This window comes from Equus przewalskii, chromosome X, assembly GCF_037783145.1.
Source record: "Equus przewalskii isolate Varuska chromosome X, EquPr2, whole genome shotgun sequence".
Taxonomy (NCBI): Eukaryota; Metazoa; Chordata; class Mammalia; order Perissodactyla; family Equidae; genus Equus; species Equus przewalskii.
Window position 1 is genome coordinate 50,382,449 of NC_091863.1, and position 6,859 is coordinate 50,389,307.

Genomic DNA, 6,859 nt, shown 5'->3' on the forward strand with positions numbered 1-6,859 from the left:
AGAGTAGAAAAAAATAGCATTTGGAGTTAGAAAGACCTAAGGGCAAAATCCTGCCCTCTCCATTGTTTCCTAGTTTGGCATCCTTAGGCAAGTCACTTTACTTCTATGTTCTTCTGTTTCCTCACCTAAACATAGGAATAATGATAATACCATACCAGAGAGTTGTTGATTAAATGTGATAACACATGTAATGCACATAATAAGCACTTTAATAGATGTGCATTTCCTTCTTTCTTTGCTTCCATAAGCCCTCTGGATGCCAGAATGTGACCTGTGGTCAGCAGGGCCAGCTTCATAGGCAGGTGACCTTTAAAGTTTCACAGGGCTTCATGCTTAAAAAGACCCCATACTTGGCTTAGTGGCCTCACGCTTGGCTTAGTGTGACCCAACCCCATACTGCTACTGTTACCATCTTGCAATTCTTAATTTTTTTTTTACAAAAGGCCCATCATTTTCATTTTGCACTGGGCCTTGCGAATTATGTAGCTGGACCAGGGGAGAAACTGTACCAGGGGAGGTAAAATGGATATTTCAGGACCAGGAGGCATTCTGACAAAGTGAGAGAACACATAATTTGGAGTTGATAGAAATGGATTCAAATTCCAGCTATGCCACTGATTTGCTTTTTCTATATCAGGCATTTCCTTTCACCCCTCAGAGGGTCAGTTTCTCACTTTTGACACTGGGGATTTTCATTTGATAATGTCTCAGCTCTGACATTCCAGGATTCCCTCAGTAACTCTGAGGAAACCTCCTTGGCCCATACGCAGAGCCTAGGGTAGCCAGGGGCTTTCTGCTCCAACTCTTTGCAGCTTGGGTATTCAGTATCTGTTAAAGGTTGGCTGGGAGTGGGCAGGGGGCATGGCAGTGGGAACTGTTGCTGCAGTAGTGAACCCTTTCACAATAGCACTATTTTGTCACTTTGCACCCAGATTTCCGTTGGCTAACCTCAGCCTTATCTTCCTCATTTTTGTTTCCTCTTGAAGACACCAAGGGCCCTTCAAAACACACGACCTTCTTGCTCACGGCATAAAGCCCAGCTCCCTCTGGCCTCTGCAGTTTGGCTCATCACCAGGGAACCCGTGCCTCCTCTGAGACCAAGGCATCACTCCAGTAACAGGTACAGTATCAATTTACTCTCTGTGCTTGGATTCCCAAGCTGTAGCAGTGTCTACAGCTACCACAGGTGGCTTGGACACCCCCTTCCCATTCTCCTTGAATTTTCCTCAGGGATCCTGGGTCAAGGGTGGGAGAGAAGAAAGTTCCCATTGGTCTTCTGTCCTGGAGCTTTTAATGGTGAGAAAGGAGGATGACATTTCCTCCCTAAACAGGCTGTTTAGGAGACAGCCACATGAAAGTAGAATGTTTCCCGGTAACAGGAGTCAGGAAATTTGAGTAGCAGTCCTGGTTTTACCATTTACCCACTGTGTATCTTTGAGCAAGTCCTCTCCATTCTACAAGTCACATTTTGGGCTCTTCTGCAAAGAAGAGGAGGGGAAGGATTAGATAGATGGTGTCTAGAGACTCTTTTAGTTTTTATATCCTTTATTCTGATGATTGTTAGCCCTCTGTTGAGAAAGGACACAAAGGCCGTGCTGAGTAAATATATCTGGGTGGGGCTGAACAGGGGGCTGAACTATGCCTGAAAAAAAATCCAGACTATCTCCAGTATGAGGAGGACCAGCTGGGTCAGTTTCAGTGCAAGTCCTTCTATTTGATGTGTTAGAACAGGGGACAAGTGATAATATTTCACGTAGTATAACAGACCAAGAGAAGAGCTTTCAGAGTCCCTCAGTATCACTCCATGTAGATATCCACCTCTTCTTCCTACAGTTCTGGCCAGTCTTTCTCAACTGAACCTGCTTTTCTTATATACACTTTACTGGAGAGGCATAGACTAGAACATTAAGAGTGAAAATAAAACCAATCTAATTTCAGCTCAGTCATTGAATCCTTCTATTAATACTGGGGCAACATGTTCCATAAGGTTCTTCAGCTTCCAGTGTACTAAGAAGGAACTTTTAGCCCCATCATACCTCGCCTCCTTTTTGATGAAGTTAGAAAGGGCATTTAGGAGGCTGTAGACACTTCCAGTTTATCCAGGTCTTCTCACTGGAGCTGCTAGCCGATGAGGGTGATAATAGTAGAAAGGTACCAGTCCAGTTCTCTCTCCCCTGCCACCCTGAACTCAAATTCTATTAATTAGTTTGCTCAGCTAGCTTCTACCAACAGCTCCAAGGACTGATCCAAGGTATATGGGAGGCTCTGAAAAGCTCGCCAAACACTTTCCTAACAACTCTTCCAGGTAAGTCTTCTTGTCCCCATTTCCAGAAGGGTAACTGAAGTCCAAAGAAAGACTTATCCAACACTAAGATTGGCTAGTAGTGTCAAAGGCAGCACTAGAATGCAAGTTTGTCTATTCTGCCCACTATATCATACCTTATGACCATGATTGTTGCTTTGGCTGAAAAAGCCACACTTCTGGATGGCTTGGGATGGTTTGGGTAGGTAGAGAGGGGAATGAGGGGATGGAAAAGACAGTTTAGAGTCTTATATTTGAAGTCCCTTTCAGATCTCAAATTGGAGGGACATGTCACCCCCTCACCAACATGCATTCAACTAAGAGTTAAGATTAAAAAATAGTAACTTTGATTTTTTTTGCTGAAAGACAAGTCCCTCTGCCTTATCTTAGCTGAGACAGGGCCTTCTGTACCCATGGGACAATTTTCCATTCCTGATAACCTTGGAATATTTTCCACTTTTCATGCCAGTATCTAATATAGGCCAGATACTTTCTCATAGATCAACTGCCACAGCTGGGAAGGGAAGGTATTTGACACAGACAACCTGGAATTTTTAGCAACAGGATCTAGGTGTTGCCAAAGGAATTCTCCAAGAAGTTCCAGGCCTGACCATGCTCCTGGCAGCTTCCTTATTTCCTTGATGGTTGTAGGTTGAAGGATCTCAGTGCCTCACAGCCAAGTCTACTGTCTGTCTTTTGCCTTCCTTGTTAGCGTGTCTCCCATTTCTCAGAGAGATACACAGAGCAGGGAGGTAAAAGGACTAATGTGGAAAGCTAGAGGGCACAATGGGGTGATATAGGGCACAGCCCCGAACTGTGAACAACTTGTATGACCTTTAACAACTCTATTCCCCAATGAGCCTTCATTTCCTCATTTATAACATGAGTGAGTGAGACTAGATGATCGTCCTTTTATAGCTGCCATTCTTGAGTCATGAGGGGACAAAGGCATCATGTTAGGCAAGGCTGAGTCCATAAGAAATTCTTGTTTCATCTGTCCTGACCCTGTTTAATCAATTGTCAGTTGCCGTTGCTTTCCTTCTGGTAGCACAACCACCATTGTTTTTGAGCATTTGTTATGTATCAAGTACTGAACTAAGGGCTTTACATACATTATCTCATGTCATTTTCACAATAACTTATAAGCTAGATATTATACTTAAACCCATTTTGTGGATATACTAGAGCTCAGAGAGATAAAATGATTTATCCAAGGTTTCCTAGCTACTTAATGGTATAGCCAGGATTCAAGCCCATGCTTAACCTCAAAGCCTATGTTCATAACCACAAAACTCTGAGAACATAGCCTGGGAGGGTGGGAAAATGGGGGTAATGACACTGACTTTTGGGCCTGGTCCTTTTCTGGTGTCAGGGAGGCAGACAATGACCTAATTGTTTTCTCTCTGCTGCATAGAGGAGCCCACTGAAGCTTGGACCCCTAAAAATGCCATAGCTATAGGAGTCAGGCCTAAGAATCCCCTAATTGAGCACTGGAGCCTCAGCTGAAGTCTCAACTGGGCTTTCCCTACATACCCTCAAGATCCCTCTTATGTTTAGGATCCTTATACCTATTTTGCTCACTACCCTAATATGGTGCTTCAGCTAGTCTCTATAGCCTCTGCAGTTTCCCTGGGGCTCAGGGTGTGACTTCTTCCTTTCTTTTTCCCTCCAGGGCCACATCTCCCAGGAAGATCTGGACTCTCCACTGAAGCCCCTGGCCCAGCCTCCTGCAGTGCCACGCTCCGTGTATTTGACAAGCTGAGTTGGACACTCCATGTGGTAGAGTGTCAGTTTGTCAAATACCCCAAGTGCGGCACATGCCTAACAGCTCCAGGCCAGGACAGTTGGGATACAACAGAGTGACTTGCAGCTAGATACAAGAACACCCGTTAAACACCAACTAAGCTCTCCCAAGTTATTTTGTGTGACTTTGAGCGAATTAAAGCACTATATGTGAAGGTGCCAGGGGAAAGTGAAGCAGCTCTGGGAGCTACAGCCCTGGGCTGTGTCTACACACATTGTGGGAACCCAAGTGGGGCACAATAGTCTTGAAAAGGTATACGGGGCTCAAGGATGGAAGTGTTCCTTGATTCGTTATTTTCTTCCTTCATGTTTCTTTTCCAGAGTCTCTCAGCAAGGACACCACGATTCTTGCACAAGTGTTATGACAGGGTTTAGAAACCCACTTTCCTGACACTTGGTCCTGGCTTCTAAATACGCATTGACTTTACCTATCTCTCTCCTTTTCCTCATACCTTTTCTCCTTCTGAGTACACTGTCTCCATTTCTCTCTGTCCATCTAATGCTTTCCCATACTTTCTGGCTCAGCCAAAGCCCAGTCTCTCCAGGGACTTTTGAAAGTCAATCTACACTCTTTCGTTCTTCATTCTCAAAGCACTCCTTGCTTTGGTTCTTGTATAGACCCCTTTATCTCCTATTGCCTGATGGCACCTCTTCAATTGTTAGTGAACTTTTCCAGGGGATATTTTTGAATTCACCACTAGATTGTGAGCTTCTAGAAGACAAGACTATGTTTCCTTGATGTTATCTCCCCATTCTACCCCTACCCCAGCCCCTAGCACAGTACTTTGGTTACAGAAAATATTCAATACGTGTTTACTGATTGATTGACTTGCCACTAGTCCAGTAACCTTGGGCCTTTGGGCCAAATGCCATCTAGGAATTTTGAAGAAAAAAAAACTGTGGTCACCACAATGTTTAAGGTAATAGCCAACATTGAGGATTTTTCTTCCTGAGAAACAGGGTCAAGATCAAGGAGGAAGAGGGAAAAAAAAAGGCTCAGAGATCAAATGAGTTTTGGAATTACTTGGTAACACAAAGGCATCAAGTGCTTTATTATAGAATTTATCAGAACCTTTAATATTCTAATGTTGCATTAGAAATCCCCAAGAGGGAGCTATACAATAAAGCATTTCTCATTCCTATCTAATTGTGGAAACTTTTTTCTGTGTGTCATCTCCTGGGTTTAATGTTTCATGGAACAAAATTTGGGAAATTGCCCTAGAGGAACTTCATACTTTCCTTCTCTTCTGCATAGCTCCTCTTTTCACTCCTCCACTTTCCACTGAACAGCCACCTGCCTAAGATGAGTCCTATGTTATCATTCCATTTTTGTTTAGCCTATCTTGCACCTTTAGGCCAGCTCTATACTTAGGACTCTCTTGCTGGCTTATCTTGTGTGGAAAAAATTATCAATTTTTGGGCAAAGATGATCTCCAGAAATTTCTGGTTGCAATGAATATATGCTTCCAGGAGTTCACAGAGCTGACTTCTGGTCTCTGTTCTACCACTGACTTGATATGTGTGACTTTAGACAAGTCACTATTCCTCTCTGGGCTTCATTTCCTCATCTGTCATATTGGGAGAGTTATAATCAATAATCTCTAAGCTCTCCAAGACAAGAGATTCTGAGATATCCCTGGGGGTCCTCAGCTTCTATGGAGGGGGGTGTCCCTGGATTTGGAGCACCTTTTACCAATGGAAATACAATTAAGATTCTCTTCCCAAAGCCAGTAATTCCTTTCTCTAAGGGTAGTAGGAAGAGATAATGGCTGTTTTCAAAGGCTGTGGGGTCTGGACATAGAACTGTTTCATTAAGGTTTCCACTGGGTGGGGGGGGGGGCTGTTTCAGAGGCTTGTAAGCATGATGGGGAAGAAGTTGCTTCTTTCACCAGCTATATGAAGCTGGCATCTGGGGACGGGGAAATGCTGAGATTTTGACCATGGAATTGGCAGGTTGTTGGTGGTAAATCAGGGGAATCCTTATTCACTTTCATGTACTATTTCGACTTCTATAATTGTCCCAAAGGGGAGTAACTCCTGGTGAAACCTGAGCTGATCTTAGGGCTGCATTGGAACCAAAAGTGGTAACATGTCAGCTTCCTTGAAGAGTGAAGAAGTTGATTTGATATGAATTACATGAGGGAAAGGAAGCAGTGTTGACCTGACCCAGAACAGGTCCTCACAGCAGGGATTGATTGAAAGTCATATGTGTGTGTGCACATTCACAGACAAACAAACACACATGCTCACACTCCTATTCTTTATTCCGGCTTGAGGAGAAAGATTTCTTTGCTCTGACCCCATATTGTAAGAAGGGGCTAGGAGATAGAGATGACTTATGAAGTATACACCTACTCCAAAGATTTCAGGATTCCAGGAGGTAGAAATCTTTGAGGGTGATGAATCCATACTTTGGAAAGAAGGGAGCCCTTTATCTCTGTATCCATAGTCCCCTGAGACAGAAGAAAGGTTCCCCCTTTTCTAGGTTCCCAATTGACTTGGGAAGAGTCATCCAGGTGGAGCTGGCAAGATGAATATGAAGGGAATGGAAGGCGGCTGAGTACTATTTTACCAAAGACTCATTGTGTTCCAGCTGGGCCCACCTCTGAAGTGAGGAAAGGTTGGTATGGGTGAGAAGAATAAAGACCAGAAAAGCAAAGGTGCTGTTCATACTCCCAGGACCCCAACCATCTCAACTAGTCTCACTTCAGTTACTCTTGGTAGGTCCTTGAAAGAAGACCAAAACAACCAAGA

The 6,859-nt window shown here is 43.8% G+C and overlaps 1 long non-coding RNA gene across 1 annotated transcript; it reads left to right on the top strand.

Moving 5' to 3' along the window:
* Window positions 1-987: 987 nt before the first annotated feature.
* Window positions 988-5,247, top strand: LOC139080860 (uncharacterized). The gene is made up of 2 exons (XR_011535691.1): window positions 988-1,120; window positions 3,975-5,247. It is a non-coding gene; the product is annotated as an uncharacterized lncRNA (long non-coding RNA).
* The last annotated feature ends 1,612 nt before the right edge of the window (window positions 5,248-6,859 follow it).